General features: G+C 38.4%; 1 protein-coding gene across 4 annotated transcripts in view; it reads right to left on the reverse strand.

Annotated features, from left to right (window-relative positions):
* The window catches only part of MARCH1 (membrane associated ring-CH-type finger 1), a 434,512-nt gene that overhangs the window by 228,267 nt on the left and 187,552 nt on the right, over positions 1-18,693 (reverse strand). The gene's annotated exons all lie outside the window — the stretch shown is intronic.

Below are 18,693 nucleotides of genomic sequence, written 5' to 3' on the forward strand. Positions count from 1 at the left end.
TGATAGGCATCTGGCTGGGGTCATCTGACCCCAGCACTTTTTCCTGCCTAGGCAGGAGGTCGGACTCAGTGATTTGTTGAGGTCCCTTCCAACCCTAGCATCTATGAATCTATGTATCTATTAGATCTAAATCCAATATTTCACCCTTTGGAAGCTTAGGCCCTGTTATTGTTTGTGTGTCCATAGGTGCTATCTCTTGCTTTTGATGAAATTTCCTACAATTTCCCAAGGAGGAGCAAACCTATACCAGCAAATATTTTTTACTCTTTTTCTATTGGAGTTTTGTTCTGTGGTTTATTCCCAGGTTAAAAGTTCACAGCTCACTATAGGGAAAAAAAACAGTAAGCTCTGGCTGGGCTGTAACCTATCTTAAGTCTACTAGAAATGGACTTGTGTCTCAGGGAGTCTGTCCCAGAGCCTTCCTGTTTTACCCAGGGACACTGAATCAACTGACATGGAACTTGGAGGGGAAGCACAGATTGCCAGGAAAAGATTTTGAAGGAAGTACCAGAAAGACAGTCAATATGCATGTGATTTGTATGCTAGTGCTGTTCAGCACATCCATCAATATTTCTCTTAATTAAAAGCTAGCTTGAGTTATTAACCAGGGCACATGAAACATGCTAACTGCAGACAGCCAAGTGAGTGTGATGCACAGATGAAAAAGCAGCACCTATAAACTGGAACCATAAAGCAATTCAGATAACCAAGAATGTTGAACTTTAGATAAAAGCATTGCAGGAACATGGAAGGAAACACTGAGTCTGTATACAGAGATGACAAGGATAAAGTTGAAGAAATGTGGGGGTGGAAATGAAAAGAGAGTTGCCAGGAATAATGCCTGAAACATCTGAACAGTTGATAAATTTATTTAATGAATACTGTACCCCATAGAAAATGAGAATGTAGAGACATGCTTTGCTTTCCCCAATTGCCAAGCAGGAGCAAATAGAAGCTTAGGTTATAGAGATGGGAACTCTAACATCCACATGTAATTTTGGAGATATGAAAGATTCAGTAGGTCTGCTAAACTCTGAGGAATAGGAATTATTTGACTGCAAGGATTTGAGGTCACTGAGAACGCTATTATACTTGCACAACGTCTTCTATATTCCCACCAAATTATATTACCTAAACAATTATCGGTAAACTTTCCAAAAATTCCTTTTTTACGAAGTTAAGGCATGTGAAGAATATCTTAGTAATGTTATACTTTTTAGTGCAAACAGTGCACATTCAATTAACTGTACTTTACTGAACTGAAGCTTTTTCATAACACTTTTTGTATGATATTACTAATGTGAATAGGAGTTTTTTCCCTTACTTATTCAAGTACTCTAATCCTGTCCACTGCTGAGCATTCCACTGCCAGATACTGAATATGAAATGAGAGTTTGGTGTGCTCAGCCTAACATATCATCAATCCCTATGTATAATGTTGTCCATAGAAACAAAAAAAAATAGTGTCACGCAGAGGATATAAGGTTCAATTATGTTACAGTCAGACCTAGTTAACCTCTGCTTGATTTATGTGAATATTAAGTTAATGTACCTGAATATATACTACGCGTGGTAATCAGTCTGGCAAAATGTACTCTAAGCATCATCAGTTTAGTAGCCTAAAGTTGATTTTCTTTACTAAATCAAGAAAAAAGTAAAGTTTGCAAACAAATGTGGTTAACCATGTTTTTACTACAACTGATGTTCAGATAATTTAGCTTTAAAACTGAAATCACGTGATAACAGAAAGATATATAACAGCAAATGCCAAACGATGCCTAGCTTGCAGCATTGCCTGTTGAATGGAAGTTATAAATAGTTACATTAGGTAACTGTTTTCAACCGTGCCATATTTTATTTATTTGAACTTAGCTATTTGACAATAAAGATCATATTAGTTGTAAAGACAAAATTGAGTCTGTCATATTTTTCTGTGACATCTGTCTTACAGCAATTCTGCCAGAATATAGAATTCTATATTAAGATCCAATCAACTCAAAATTCTCCATTCAGAGCAGTTTGGAGACAAACTGCATGGACTTCTGGACTCTGTTAGGAAAGAAGCTAATGACCAATCTGGAGAAGATGCCCCCAGAATAGCAAATTAGACATTCCATATGATCCCAAGAACAGCAATCTAAAATTCTGCTTAGCTTTCTGTCAAATGACATTCAGGAGCTGTAATCAGTGTTGCTAGGTCTTAAAAATATTAGATTTTTTTTTTTAAGTTTCCCCCACTGAATCACAGTAATAGGTAAAAATCCTAATTTTTAGTTTTAAAAAAAATTAGCTTTTCTGACTATGCAGAAAAATTTGAAAAGCTGAATCCTAAAATAGTTTTAAAAGAAAAGGCAAATAAGCACTGAAATCATGCTTAATTTTTTCACCCAAGACAACTGTCATAATTTTTGGGGTAATGGTTCATGACTTATCCACATCTGCAATTCACAATGAGTGGGTTAGTCGACTGTTCAAAGGACTTGAATATGGAAAAATATTAGTATCAGAGCATGACCAGGTGTTCTAGCTACTTATCTGTACTGTCTGCATGGGAAAGCAACAATGCAATGCACCTCTGGTTAGGTAACCTTTATTAGGCAATTGGTTCTGTTAAAAAGGTATATGTATATCATTTTACAGTAAGAACCTTTTCACTCAAAAAACCTAATTACATTTATTTATAAAATCTAAATAGGAAATCTAATCCTAATCCACTAAAACTGCTTAGTGGACATTAATGAAAGGCTGCAAGCTGCACAGTTAACCCTCCCCAAAACTTATTAAAAGTGATAATCAGAAATATTTTAAGAGATGTCCAGATAGCCACTAAAACACCGATTGGCCCAGGCAGACCTTAACGTAACTTGAATTCATGAAACTTAGTGGGGGGATTATTGTTTCAAAATACTATTTTTGCAGCTCTGTGTTCAAAAGTTTTAAATAAAATAGACATTAACAGTTCATGTCCTTGGCCACAGATGATGAAACCAACCAACCAAAAAAACTAAATGTAAAATGGAGATTGTACAAAGAATGCTAAAATGCTACTTAGGCTATACAGGAAAAGTATTTGCATACCAGGCACTTTTCCTCCCAAAATTAGCGATAGAAAATTGAAGCAGGGAGGTCTTAAATTAGGACATTTATTTCTGTAAGTACTGGACCCTTGTCCTGCATTGAGTTGAGGCAGGTTACCCTCCTCAGCTTCCCTTCTCCATCTTTTGCTGCAGGACCAACAGCTACTGGTTTAACCCTCTCACCCTCACTGATTTTTAGTATTAACCTGCATACAATTGGACTGTGGGTGTGAGAGGGTAGCTGTTGCATTAGCACCTCAGGGATGTGTGGTGTGTGAAAAATGACAATTTGTGTGAGGTGTGATTTGGGACGTTAGCACTGAACCAGCCTAAATTTTAAAATGTAAGGGTCTGACCTTGTAAATCATATGAGCTGCTCATTTGAAGCACAAATAAAACCTCTCTCATACACTTTTTTATTGGTTGATCTCAAAGGACTTTACAACAAGGGAAAATTGAGGCACAGTAATGAAATGACTTACCAAAACTGACCAAGGAGATCAATGGCAAAGCTAAGAACAGAAACCCATGATCCTGAATGGGTCCTAGATACTAGAATTAAATAAAAACTATAATTTCCATACATTATGTTGTCATCAGTTAAAACACTTGTACATAAAAGTATAATTACAGGCAAGCCCTGCTTAGTGGACTTAATTGTTCCTGAAAAAATGAATGTTAAGCGAAACAAGCGTTAAGCAAAACCAAAAGTATTTGATGACCCAAGATAGTGACCACAATTGTTTTTAATGACCCATGCAATGCAACCAAGAGCTTTATAATGAAACTCACTAAGTGCTAAGTGAAATCAGGTAGCAATTTAAAAAGAACATTACAGTGAAATGCGCTAAGCAAAACAGCGTTAAGCAGGGGTTGCCTGTATATCTCAATAAGAATTCAAATTTGGAATTAGTTGGGATGTGGCCCTCAGTTTGACCTGGTATAGGTAGTGTCCCTGTGTGTCTACACTGTCCCACTGACCTGGAGAAACAGAAGTCTCAAAGAGATAGGAACCTTCCTGGAAGCCACAAGTGAGGGGACTAGAGGTTTGGTAAACACTATGTACTACTTTTCCCTGGTGTGTATTCCATGCACCTACTAGATAGCTTTGCTTTCCAATAGAGAAAGACCCATCACATACAGATATTGCCAAACATTTCCCATTATCTACAAAAACACTAAAAGTATCTGTATCAGTGTAACAAACATAGCAGAGTAGACTGGCCATTGGTGGATGTTTCTGTAAGGGAGTAAAGACCTTCCCTTTATGTCTTTCACAGGATACCTTGTATTTATGCCCTACATAGATATCTATCCCCCTACCCCTAGATCAGAGAGATGGGAAGAGGTAGGAAGCTCCACTAACAACTCATGGAGCTAAATCCTGGTCTCCTGGTACTACTCCTGAGGATGGTACCTAATGAAGTGCTCTTTAGTTAGGGCTCTAGCTAGAGGCATACTCCCCCTTTCTTTCTCTCTGGATAACAGTGACATTTCTGAGGTTGTACATGTCCAGCTTGGTTGATATATCCAATAAGGGTCTCTTGTCTGTGTATAGTTTGGGACCCAGAAACGTGGTTCACAATCAGGATTTCTCTTACAGCTGTATATCAGTGGCCCTAGACAATCTGTTGACCAGTCTATTATGATTCAAATAGATAATTTTCTTTCTGCTGTTTAGATAGCTGTTTACTGTTTTGTACTCACATCACCCTAGGACATTAATATGTCCATATTACTGTCAAAAATGAAATGACACCATCAGCTTTAATACTAAAGTTATATCAGAGAAAAAGCTGTCCACTCTTTCTACATGTAAAATCTAATATGAAAAACATTTTCTATTTGCCTCCAAATGTGTTTACTTTGAGCCCTTGCTATATAGTTTCAAAGTTTCCAGTAATATGAGGATAAAAAGATATTTTTCAGGTGGTAAAAGGACAAAGAAAAACATTTTTAAAACATATTACTGCAGATATAAAGCACAAGAAGTGGGAGAAGGAATGACTAGTGGGAAGTGCTGTTTCTTTTTTTTCTTTTTTGTTTGTTTTTTGGTTTTTGTTGTTTTTTTTTTGAAGACTACACTTCAGCATAATACTCTTCTTCCAAATGTTCCTGTAATGTAACATACTATAGGATATTTGTCTCTTGCTGTCTCTGTTATGTAGGCCATCTTTCATATCTTTCAGTGAAAGGCTTTTTTTTCTTTTAAAATTTCTTTTTTAGTATTATACAATATTTGTTATGGATCTGAAACTTAATACCCTAATACATCATTATTAGGTATTCTTTTTAAGCCATTTAGATCAAGACAAATGCCCCCATGCCCTCCACCTTTTTAGTTTACACTATTTCACTATATTTCTCCAAATAAAAATCAGTAAAGATTTTAATAGCATCTTATCTGAACTGGGAAATTCAGTCAGGGACTTGGAACGCACATGCATCCATGTGTAGAATGTTTTACTTATCTTTCACCCTTCAGAAGAATAAGCCAAAAGACCTTAAGCAAGTATTGATTTCAAAGCTTTTATTCTTTATTCCACTGATATTGACAGTGACATAGGAGGCAATTAAGAGAGATCATAGAGTATGTTTAAAAATCATGGCCACAACTTTTAGCTTAGTAAACCAAGAATTTAAATACTATGTCACTGATATTCTTGTCAAATATTAGCACAGTTCATTTCCAACACTGGCCAAAAGGAGAGAAAACTAGATATGTAAAGGGAGGAAAATCTTCATTCTCACATACATATAAGGATAGGGTCCAAGTTGCCAGAAGGGAGGCAAGAAAGGCTACTAGAATCTTTAGAAGACCAGACTTTCACTAAAGCAGAGCCAATAGTTTACAATGATTACAAGGACTTAAGGATTTGAAAATTGGTTCTGCCAACACATAACAATCCACACTAGGCATTTGTCAGAGCGACAGCAATTAAAGCATACTACCACAGCTGTCTCAAAGACAGTCTCTCTAGGGAATACATAAAGGGCAAAAGAGTCCACAAAGCACCATGCAAATCTCACTGTAAAAAACAGTGCTGCCTGACCTCAACCAGTAATATGAGGATAAAAAGAAAAAAAAAGAATTTCCATTCGCAACTACCAATTAATTACACAGTGGGTAGGATGGCAAAAGAAGCGCAACTACAATGATCTCCTTCAAATATTTCTTCCACTTTTAAACTCTGTAAAATCTTAAAATATATTTCCTATACTTAAGATGAGAAATTCCACTGGAACCAATAAAAATCTAAAAAATGGGGTCCATTGGATTATGTATATACATACCACTTTTCTACTCACATGTACTCATTTTTGCAGGCATGTGCATGCTTTTGTGTAGAACCAGAATGAAATAAATTTCATAGGAGCTTATAGCTCTAAAACCAGACTAAAGACTATCATTTTAAATGAAAGCATTCACTGTTACAGTAAGAGACGATAATGGGATTTCAAAAAAAAAAAAAAGAAAGAAACCCACCAAAGTAAGACAAAATTGTATACAGCTCTTGATTTTCCAAGTTACTTTAAAAGTAAAGGTTTCTGTCAGTTTCTGAGAACGTATTCTTTTGTATTCTGTAGTGAAATGTGAGTCTATCTTGTTTTGGACATTGTATTCACCATCAAAAGAAAGAAAATGCTGTCCTGACCCAAAATCAGCTTTCATTAATTACTTTCATCCAAAAATATTGCTATTATCACTGAAAAAATCAGTAGTTTCTGTCTTCTCCTTTCTAGCTCCCCTGTTTTCACTGAAAAACCGTAAAAGGATTCAAAGTAAAACTACAAAAAGCTAAACTATTTAAATTAAAACAGATGTAGTAAAAGATACAACAATGTTTAAATATCCACAAGATATGTTGATCCATATCTCACAAGAAAGAGAATAGATATGGGGTGACCGGAGCAACAGGTAGGGCTGGCTGGCTGCTGTCCAGAGTCCTGAAATTATGTACCTAGCGCACATACTCTTTTGGGTCTTGTTGAAGATGGTGTTTAACTGTATTGTTAAAATTAGCTGGTTTTCCAAAGTTAAAACATTTGTCCTAAATCAAAGTAAGTTTGTTGGACTTGCTAAAACAGTAGCTAAAAGAGGAAGCTGTTTCTTGGTAAACTCTTTATGCCCAAGTACAATCCCAAAGTCAAACTTAGAATTTGGGATTTGCTGCCGACTTGATATTGTGATTAGTAGCACTCAACAGAATTGAAATCAGTATGTACTCTCCATTAGTGTCCCCAATAAAAATGTACTTTCATATAAAGGGAGTGATGTTTATAAAAAGACATCACTTTGGGCTGTATGTAAAACAGACTATGAGCCTACCAATATAAATAAGTATGTCCACTCAAATCAGTTCTGCTCACACACTGGAGCTGTGTTTGCAAAAGAGTTCAGCTGTGATAATTATTTAAACCTTCCTCAGAAGACAACAATACACTTTTGTGATGCTCAAGTGAATGAAAGCTTATGGTGCAATTCAAACAAACATATGTCTATTAAGAGGAAAGGAAGAAAAAAAATCTACCATTTTTCAGAATGTAAATTTGGAAATACATGTTTGGAAAGGAAAAAAAAAATCCCTTTTTTGCAGTTCCAATCAACAACTAATTTATGCTGTCATTGAAACAAAATGCATGCCACTATAGCCCAAAGGGAACGTGAAACTATCATTTGTTCCTAAAACTATATCAAATCTAAAAATATATATATATGTTACTGTAATAACAGGTAAAATGACAGGAAGTTTTTAAACTCAGAACCAACTCAAATCTTCTTCAAATCAATAGACACAGAAAATCTAGAGCTATAAAAATTAAAACTAAAAGTTTTCTCCACAAAGTTGGCAGGTACCCCTTAGAATTATCAGAAAGCATGCCTCAGCAGATTTTAAGAACTGGCCATTAACAAAAAGAAGAAGGCAGGTAGGGAGATTCAGTATCTCAAACTTCAAAACCTTTATGAAAAAAGAGCAACTTTAAATAACACCTTTATTCAATACATAACCCGTACATGGTAACTTAAACCGGTAGAATTGTACTTTTCCTGTCTCTTTTTCATAAGAAATCTGACAATCATATTCTGCAGCCATTAGCATCTATGCAGTCTTATCAGGCAAAGTATCTAGTAAGGAATTGTATACCCCTACAATAAGCTAACAAAAGTGTGACAAACAACCTGTTATTTCTTTCCACCTAACTGATGAACTATTTTCCATTCAAAGGAACATCAAGCAGCAACAAGGAAGCAAGTCAGAAGAAAAAATATTTTAAACATGTTTTATAACTGTAGCAGGTTCATGGCCACTGTGGTGGCCATGATGCCCCCTGGTGGCCATGTATTCCCTGCCTGGCTTAGATTCTAATGTAGCCCTCCCTTGTTAAGTCGCCTGCCATGCCTTGTTCTTACTAGAGGCAGTGTAAGGGAGGCTTCCTGTGGGCTGTTAGAGAGAGTCTGAGTCATGTAAACTGCAACCAGGCCTCTCCTCTGGACCCCCTTTGCCTCAACCTGGCCCTCAAACCTCATAGGCCCTTCTCAGGTTCCCTATGCCCCTGCAGAGCACCTGTAACTTTAAGCAAAGATAGCATGGCTCCATTCCTCCTCTCCATGACACCCCAAGCATTTTGGTTGTTATCATTATGCTGTTCACTTCACACACTTGGTTCTCTTAGGTCTTTGCAGTCCCACATTCAGTCCTAGCCCTGTTGCTGGGCCCATAGACCCTCTGGTCTGAGTGTCAATCAATCCCTAGTTCCTGAACCTCCAGGTCCCACATTCAGGTACTCTCCCTGCCCTTGGCCCTTTTTGGGTTTCACTCTCTCCCAACCATGCTTGTCTCTGGACTCTCTGATCACACTCCAACCCCTTTCTGGGTCTGGGGCTCATGGATACCCGAGTCCCTAGGCCGCTGCAGCCCCTGCTGGGCCCCAATTTCACCTTCAGAGCTTCTGCTTTCCCTACTGGGCTCACTCTCAACCCCTGCTGGGCTTCTGGCCTTGCTTGTCCTTGCAGGGCTCCAAGTAAACTGAATATAACTTAATAATGAGCACCTGCTCTCTGCAAGTCATTCACTCAAACCTTCTCTAGACTTATCATAAACCAGGTCCACCTGCCTGCATACCCAAGCCCTGCTCTGTCCCAGGTACCTTTCCTTGCTCCCTGCATTGCAGAGTGGTTTTCTAGCTGACCAGCTAAAGCCCAAAGCCTGGCTATTGCTGGTTAGGTGAGTTCTTAATTACCACCCTCCCCTCCCACCCCCCTCCCCTTTTGCCACCTGCAAATGACCTCTCAGGCTGCTTGCTCCCAGTGCCCTACTACAATAACATTCTCTGACCTCTAGAATCACATTACTGACCAAAGCAATACTATCCCCAAGACTACTAGACATCCTGGAATTAGTCAGAAGGCTTAAATGAGAAGGTATTACCTTAGAATGCCTTAAATCTAAGCATTTCACAAGTTGGCTTACAAACTGAAAATGGAGCACTTCAACCACTCACTACTAGATGTAACTGCAATATGGCTATAAGGAAATTAGTCAGGAAGCAGAGAATAACTCTGTCATTTAAAGTATGGGTGGAATTTTATGTATGGATGTAAATGTGATGTTATTATCCAAATTGCACTGGCCAAGAAAACAGGGTTAACATCCTAACAGTTCTGAGTTATGCCATGGGACATTGAACACTAGAGGTAATCAGAGGTCTAGATCTATACCTTAACCAAAAAATTGTACTTCCTATAGTATAGCATGCTCTATTAAAAGCTTGTGCATCTGCTTAATACAGACTACGGTGGAAGGGAACTACCAAACTTTTCTACATCCCTAGCTAGTATGTTTGTGTAATTTTTTTTTAACTTTTTATCAGATTAATTCAAAGATCTCAAAACACCATGATCATGCCACTGAGTCTGCAAAGAAAATAAAAGCCTCATCCAGTAACTAAATTTGTGAGAGTTAGCAGAAAATCAATGTAGGCAGGAACACTGGTACAAGAGTATCCATTAATTACCCAGAAGCATAACTGGAAACAGAATTAAAAACCTGCATCAAGAAAAACAAACATCTGCTGTTTGAACTGGAGAACAATTACATTGTCAATAATATTAGGGCTTCTCCTCCTCCTGTCCATATATTGGAACAATAAGGGGCCACCTTTTTGGCAGGCATGCCACAAGTTAGCCCTGAACCCTTCCCAAGTGGCACTCTGACTCCTTTCCCTTACCTCATCTGCTGATCAGCTTTCTGCTCCCTACCCATTTGCCATGTGCTGCCCATCCTCTCCCCAACCGCTGTGTGCTACACACAGAGACTGCCCATTCTACTGTGGCATCAAGTAGGCTGCTCTTCCCGCCCCCCGCCCTTGGTGTAGTGAGTGAGTAAGCAGTGGACAGTGGCTGTGCCACCTGGCTGGATCTGCAGCACACTACACCCACCTCTACAACAGCACTCCCACAGGGACTGCATAATAGTTAAAGAACATGCATGTTCTAGAAAAGCGTGTTTCAACCTTTTTTATTTGTGGACCCCTGAAACATTTTGAACAAAAGTCTGGACTCCTTTGAATCATAAGTGTGGGTATTCACATACTTTCAGTTGACCATAGTCATCTTTCACAGGCCTCTTAGAATATAGGATGTGGACCCCAGGAGTCCACAGACCATAAGGTGAACACCACATTTTTAGAGTTTTTTTCGGAGGGAAGCAGTTTGGAGAATCTAACCCTAACCCCATCCCAATCCCCAACTACAGTGCAGTCCAGTGTGGGCCAGACTTTTTGGCAAGAATGTCATAGATTAGACCCTAATTCTCCCCAAATGCCACTCCCTGGAGTTCCCCTTACCCACCTGCCTGCTCAGTTTTTTCTCCCTAACCAAGCTGCTTCTCTGCTTTCTGCTTCCTGCCCTGTGCTCATTGCCTAACCTGATGCTCTGCTTTCTGCCCTGCTATATCTGGCACCATGCTGCCCACCCCATCCCTAATCTACCACGTGCCGCACAAAAACTGTCCATGCCATATGTGGCAACCATGCCTCAGGTTGGCACCCCCTGTGTTAGGTGATGACATAATCATCAACAATTAGCCAAGCCAAAGGCGGAAGAACTGGATTACTCAGATATTATCCAGTATATTTTATTACTACCTACATAATAGCCTCCAGTTTTCAATAACTTGACTTAAGTATGCCAGCAATTACTCTGATGTCCCTCTCTGATAATCATCAGAAAGTTTAAATGTTTAATTATGTTAATAAGTATAGCACTAAGCATTATCATTGTAAAAATACATTAAAATGTGGTTAGTGCCAACAGAAAAACTGAAAGATATTTAAAATAAAACATTTTCCCCCTTTCAATATTTATCTGCATAATATTTTCCAATCCTGTATTTGTTTTCATTTTTTCATAGTTCGACAGCTTTTAGGTATCAAATATAAATGAAATGGCATCCATAAATGTCAGGGAGAAGTATATCTGTGCAGATGTGCTTGACCATGTCTCTCTTTTTAATGTGCAGGTAATGGTGGTCAAGCTTATTATTGCTTCTCTTGAACATTATATCCTTTTACAGAAATATTCCTTTTTATTTGCTGAGATGGAACTCATATAAAAGAAATCCAATTTCCTATGAAGAACATTCAAATACCAGTATCTTTTCACAAAACATATAAATATTTAAGCTAGTTATAAGCATTAAGGCAAATAGCAGATAGTCTATTTTGGCATTGGAAATCATGATTAGAGTTCAGCCTGATTTGTCACTTGAATGGAAAAGATCTGTTCAAAAAACACATCTCCTTTACATTAAGCTAATGTAAAACATTTCAGTAATTCAAACTCCTCAGAATGTATTCTATTGTAAAATATAGAACTAGACTATAAAGCTATAAACTAACATAATATATTCAGATGCAAAATACCCAAAATCCTCTAGCACAGGTGGGGCCAAATTCTGTCCAATTCTGAGGCTAGGGTATGGAGGACCTATGATGCTTAAACAAATGGAAAGTCAATCAATATGGTATATAATCACAGTTGCAGAGGAACATATTATTTCATAGTTTGTTGTCCAACTGGTTGGGAGACTGAATAAATTCTTTAATTTCCCCTCCCCCTACACACACACAGAGGATAAGTATTTATCCCATATCTCTACCAGGATGGCACACTCTATATAAAATATTGATGTATAATAGTCATAAGTATAAAGTAAATAAGCTACCAATAAAGTCAGCAAGCTATCAATATTATTTTCCTCTAAAGTAAAAAAAAAAAAGGAATGAACTATGAAAGTTCCCAAGATCTGGTAAAGTAACTGTTAGTAAATATTAGACTGTTTAGTGACAGATGCTGTACCATTCTATGGATTCTTTTGCTTATTCATCACCAGACTAAATAGTGAAGCTTAAAATATTATACTTTAAAAGTCTTTTCAAATGAACAGTGGCACAATTTAAATTGCAATTTATCTTGAAGTATACAATCATAAGAATTACAGACTGATATCTTTCAGTCTCCTATAGCATATATATAGTTTCTAACATGAGGGTATTCAGACCTTTATTCAAATAGTATTTTAAGTGTAAAAGATGTATTCTCAAAAATAATAAAATGTGGAAACAAAAACTTAATTAAAATTTGGTCAACTTTAATTACAACAATTTCAATGATTTTTCAATGTAGGCTATATACCTTAATTTGTAGGGCTGCATGAAGCTTCAGTCGCTGATTTGATTTGATGGAGATTTGGCCCAATTTGGCAGCTGAATCTCTGAATCCAAATCAAAGCAGGAGACCCATAATCTCTCCAAATCAAATCCAAAGCCTCCAATTAAATTCAGAGAGATTCGATGATTTGGACATAGACACAGCTTTATATGTTTTTTCTACATACCTCAAGGTACCAGGCAGCTCGTGAATGTTGAGATGGTGGGGCAGATGGAGTGCCCCACGGGAGTGTGTGTGTGGGGGGTCTCCCAGTACACTCAGCCATGGCCCTGTGGAAGTAGACCAAAAGCACTTCCGGTCCACTTCTGGGTCCTCAGTGGAGCGTGTGTAGGGACTGCCCCCCCCCATGACTGGTGCCTCCTGGGTCTGCAGGAATACCCAGGGTCCTCCCGTGGCTGATGGCCAAGCTGGGGGGTCCACCGCCGAGCATACCCCCCCACTTGCTCCTGTGGGATGCTTCATCCACCCCACCATCTCAGCGTTCACAAGCCGTGCCTGGTACCTCAAGGCATTTAGAAAAAACATACAAGGCTGTGTTTATGGCTGATTTTCCAAATCAGAATCGAATCTTCAGATCGGATTCAGCTGAATTGAAATTGGAACAGTGAGTCATCCGAATCAGCTAATCGAATCACTGTCCCCTGACCTAGGCTGAATCCAAATCCAAATTGAATATGGCCCGCTTTACACACTCCTATTAATTTGTATCTCCTTCTTCAGAAAAGAATGTATCTTATACACCAGAAAATACTGTAACGGTTGAGTTACATTTTTTTCTGAATATGAACAAAATATTTCCATTCAGTTAAAAAAAACTAGTTTGGGAATCGCTACTATTTTTTCAGTAGGATTATGCTAGTCATCTTTAGTCTTCTTTTTAAAAACACAATTGATAATAATCCAGAGAATGGGACACATAGATTGTTTTGTTTTTTTTCTTTTCCCATAGTAGCAACAGTAGCTTACCAGCTCTACAAATTCTAGGTAGGTATTACTTACTGGCTCAAAATAGACATTGATGAATGAAGCAGATCATGTATGCAAGGATGCATCAGGGCACAGCTGATTTGCTTCACTGGGAGAAACATGTTGCCCCTTGTCCCGCCTGTTGATAGTTTGGGACAAGAGGCCATGTGTTTTCATGGCTTGAGGGGCCCCACTTTCCATGTTTACTCAGATGTATCCCTGGGTTCTCTGGTGACCCATCTGGGTAAGGGAGGAAAGTATGGGATTTCCTCCTTACCCAGGCTTGTCCCTGGAGAAAGTCTGGGTAGATGCAGAAAGTCAGAGTTTCCTTGCTTACCCAGACACTGGGATCTCTGAGGATCCACCTTACACAGATCCACTTCCAAATAAGTGAGGTAACCCCAACATTCCCTGTTTACCCTGACCGGTCCACAGACATTTCAGTAGGCCTGAGTAAACAAGTCTCAGCATGAAAGCATGGGGCACCAGGGATTCCCTGGGTACGGTGCCTCCATGCTGGGATGCTCACAGGTTTTCCCTACATATGGAGACATGCCTCTGGACATCCCAAGGTGGGTCTCCATTGGTGGGAAACCCCAACTTTCCCATTTATGGAGAGATAGACCAACTTTTCCTGGGGTGTCTCACTGTAATGGGGAAAGGTAGACAGTTGCTTCAGGGACTTGAGGGGCCCTCAAGCATTCAGGACACCTGCCCAGAAGGGCTGAAGAGTGCAGACTGCCCACATTCTCTCATCACAGAGATAATAGACATCTGCCAACCCAGAAAGTGCGGAATGTATTACTACTTTTGTCATGCTACTCTTTTGCCTCTGATTGGCAGCACAAATGTTACATGAAGTAATGTCTGTTTCTACTCATTGGGCAGGTCTACACATGTGATTAATGTCCCAGGTCAGCCTGCCAGCCCAGAGCTGCTCAGACTGGGCTCTACATGCTGTGGACCAGCTGGCTGAGGCACAAGAGTGCTTCAGTGGGGGGAGGAAGGGGCTGTTTGTTGGCTAACCCCGCATTGAAGCACCTTGTACCCCGTGTCTGCATGTGTTGCTGTGCACAAAAAAGCTCTGCAGCAGGGTAGTACTTGTATTTACTTGTATGCAGAGTTTATTAGTTTTGTGCACCCTAATAGGGGCACACATGCAGACACCGTGACATTTACTGTGCAGTTAATTAATCAACTGCACGGTAAACATCTCATGTAGATGCGCCCACTGTGTCTGATAAGCTTATATGATTACTTTAGTGTGTTATTCTACCATTCTTTTTTTCCCCTCCTACAAGAACAATTCATTCCAATGCAAAGGACAGCAGATAGAGACTTTTAGGTTATCCATTAGTGTAATAAGGTAATGCAGACATTATTGCACAGCCTTTTATTTCTACAGGTTATTTAATACACACAAATGGCACTTCTTCAGCATTTGACCTCAGAGGAAGGATGTTCAAACCTATTATTCAACAAGATTACACAAAGATATCAGGTCTGATTTGCTGGCCTCAGATTCACCGGTTTTCAAACATTTTGTCAATTTTTGGGTGCTCCAGACAGTGGAGCTCTACTTTAGAGTCTTATTAACGCATAGCTTCTATTGATTTTAACAGTTCAGCGTGGGCCATCAAAACACTGTAATAAGCAAACTATTGAAAATATAGGCCAGGGGGAGGTGCGGTGGTTTCCTAATTTTGTGGGGGTTTCCCTTAGTTTGTGGATGAAATGCTGCACCTACAAATTTGACATAACTGTAAGAGTTTGTGTTAGTTGCTGTTGTTTCTTCCTCTCTCTCTCTCTCTCTCTCTATATATATATATATATGCGCACAGAAAAATTACACTTGCTCAAGTAAGATCTTTGGACTTGAACCTGTCCTGAATTTCTCGCTGCAAATCTGCTTCCCATAATACTTATTTTTTTCATGCCCTGTATACCATGGGTAGTGGTCTTGGCCATGAACAGCCCACTTGGGTACCAGCACCCAGAAGCCTTTGGATCAGAATAGGATAACACAAGTGAACTTCTGCCTGAACTGAATAATGTACACTGAGAACAGACCTGGTTCTGCATTGTTAAATCTGTTCCAGAACCTACTGTTGACCACAGCTTATAATATGATGAGACAAGTCAGACAGAAAACATTTAACGTGTGATAAAAAGTTTGCAGGGACAAACTAAATCCACACTTCAGCAATACCTACAAAGGAACTGCATATTGCAATCAAGGAGGCCATTTTGTAATATAACCTTATATAGGGACTTATATAGGGAAATGTCTTGCCAACATGTCTAAAGCATCCATATATTTGTGGACTCTAAGCAGCCATGCATTTTACAGTAGCTTTGAACAGGAAAAAAATGCCGGTATCCATCAATCATGAGTTTTAAAAGTGCAGAGTCCTCACTGATTTCATGAGATATTCAAAACACAAAACAAAGCCAGCAGCAGAGTAACAAAGCAGTAGGATTTTTTACTCTCCCTACAAGTTTCTTCTATTAACCAGTAAATAACGGCTCTTCATCCAGCAATGCACAGGTAGTACTGAACGTTCCTGTGCTGACTATAGCCAGGTATGCAAATAGATAGGGACTGAAAGTTTCCTTCATAATCTTTAATGCCAATAGTTTGGGAACTCATGAGAGTTTCCTAGCAACCACCTGTTAAATGACACACTTTCTCCCTAGCATGCTATTTATAGATTATGAAGCAATTTCAAACCTTATTCAGTTAAGGAATGAAGAAAAATATCCTGGCCTATTGCTTTCAGTTCCTCTTCAACTGATGTGGGAAGTCTTCCTAATTTTTGGAAAAAAACAGTTCTCAGAAGTTACTTCCCCCTCTCTCTCCTCACCTCACCAGCCCCCCTCCCCATCAAAAGGGGGGGAAGCAGAAAAAAATCCTGCTGCTGGCAAAAAACAAGGATAAACAACTGTTCAGAGACAGAGACGTATCCCGTAGACCTAGTGGGCAATTAAGGTAACTAGCTCTACCAGTCAGAGACAGAAATAAGATGTAAGTTGAACAAAAAATGAGGTATCCTGGAAAAGATAAGGTAAAGTGGAAAAGAAACATGAGACAACAGTAAGCATAAAGGATTTGTTGGGTTCACACAGACATGAGCCTATTATAGCACAATGTTAATAAACCTGGTCTAATATGCAAAAATGACCCATTATACATTTCAGATATGTTCAGAGTTTTATGTGAACTGTTCACATTGCTTCATTCAGGACTCTCTGCCTTGTAAAGGCAAGTCCCTGCCACTTGATTTACAGAAGAGCCTTCAGCATCCATTTGCAGTATTAAGGGGCTCTTCCCTGTGCAAACTGTAACCATGGGAAGGAAATTTGAAAACATCCTTGAACAGATCAGACATTGTCCCACTGAGGGCAGTTCTGCATGCACATTTTAACCAGTACACTAAAACAACCCCGTCTCCTTTTTAAGAGAAAAACTGAACTGAACTTTTATTAACCTAATTTATTCTCCAGACTAATTTGCCCCACAACTACGTGCCTCTCTGAAAAAACAGCAAAAACAAATTGTATTAAAAAGGTACCAAAGTCTTTCCAAAATGTTTTGGCACAACACAAGGACAAAATAAAAAAATCCCCAAAACCCAAAAACTCAAATGTACCAAAAACAGAAACACACACACACAAACTTCAAGTAAAGAAACTGAGGCATGTCTCACCCTCCCCTCTCAAAGGGCAGTACAGTGTTTTACTAATTCTAATGAACTTTCTGTGGAAGTCAAATGTATCACTTTGTCAAAAGGTAATTTAAATCAAAATTACAGAAAGCTATGTGTAAACCAGGTAGCATCTTACATTTCAACTGTTTATGCTTGAAGTCTTAATTTGAACATTTTTTTCTTGAAACCTGCCCACACTCAATAAAGCGATTAAAGACTTTAATTGCATAAAACCCAAAGCATGATCTAGTCAAGTCAAAATTGCTAACAGAGTGCATTTGAAAAAAACAAACAAAAAACTCTCTCTCTGTCTTAGGAAAGGACACTGCCCAGGGATGTTCTCAGATGAAAAACCAAAAATAATGACTGCTGCTTTTGTCAGAAGCCAAATGCCAGATTTAAAGACTGTCTCAACCAAAATCACTCAATAAATCTACTAATATTTTCCACTACTCTACAAGAACCTTAGAAACATCAATCATCTGTTGATTTCTTGAAAACTAGGTCATTTAACTATGAAAGAGAAAGGGGCTGCAAAACACCACTTCTCTTTAAAAGAGATGCAGTATATTTTATCACTTTATGAAACAGATAACCCTTACAACATTCTCATTTTTTCCCCAGAATAGAAACATATATTTGTTAAAAGGGTAATTGGGCATATATACCAAACTAAAATTGCTGAAGGGATGAAGGTGGCTGTATCTATAAGAATATTTATTTTTATACCATTTCAAACTGTTTCTGAGGTGTCCATCTAACCTATACTGATAGAACTGTTATATTAGACTCTGCCTCACACCCACAAAACACTCTTAAAAACTTACAGAAAATGTTGTAGATTTTTATATTTTGTGTGCCTCTTCTTCATATACAACAAGCCTAGAATTAGTTCTTAAATAATTAAATAATGCCATATTGATGAAATAACATCTGTTGCTTTTTAATGATTTTTTTCATGAAAGACAGGGAACAATGGATGAACAACAAAACAAAGTGATGCATTTTAAATGAAAATGTAGACCACTCTGCAGGGGATAGAGCTTTTGCCTACACTTACAAAAGCATGCATTTTAGCAAGGTAGACTTTAACAGGATTATTTTTTTCCTTAAAAGAAGGAATCTCTCTAACTATTCCCTTTTGTCCAAAGCTATGAACAAGAAGTTAAAATATTATGTCCTTGGCACCTTAAAGTGTGCAAAGAACAAT

This window comes from Crocodylus porosus, unplaced genomic scaffold, assembly GCF_001723895.1.
Source record: "Crocodylus porosus isolate Cpor-Errol unplaced genomic scaffold, CroPor_comp1, whole genome shotgun sequence".
NCBI classification, from domain to species: Eukaryota; Metazoa; Chordata; order Crocodylia; family Crocodylidae; genus Crocodylus; species Crocodylus porosus.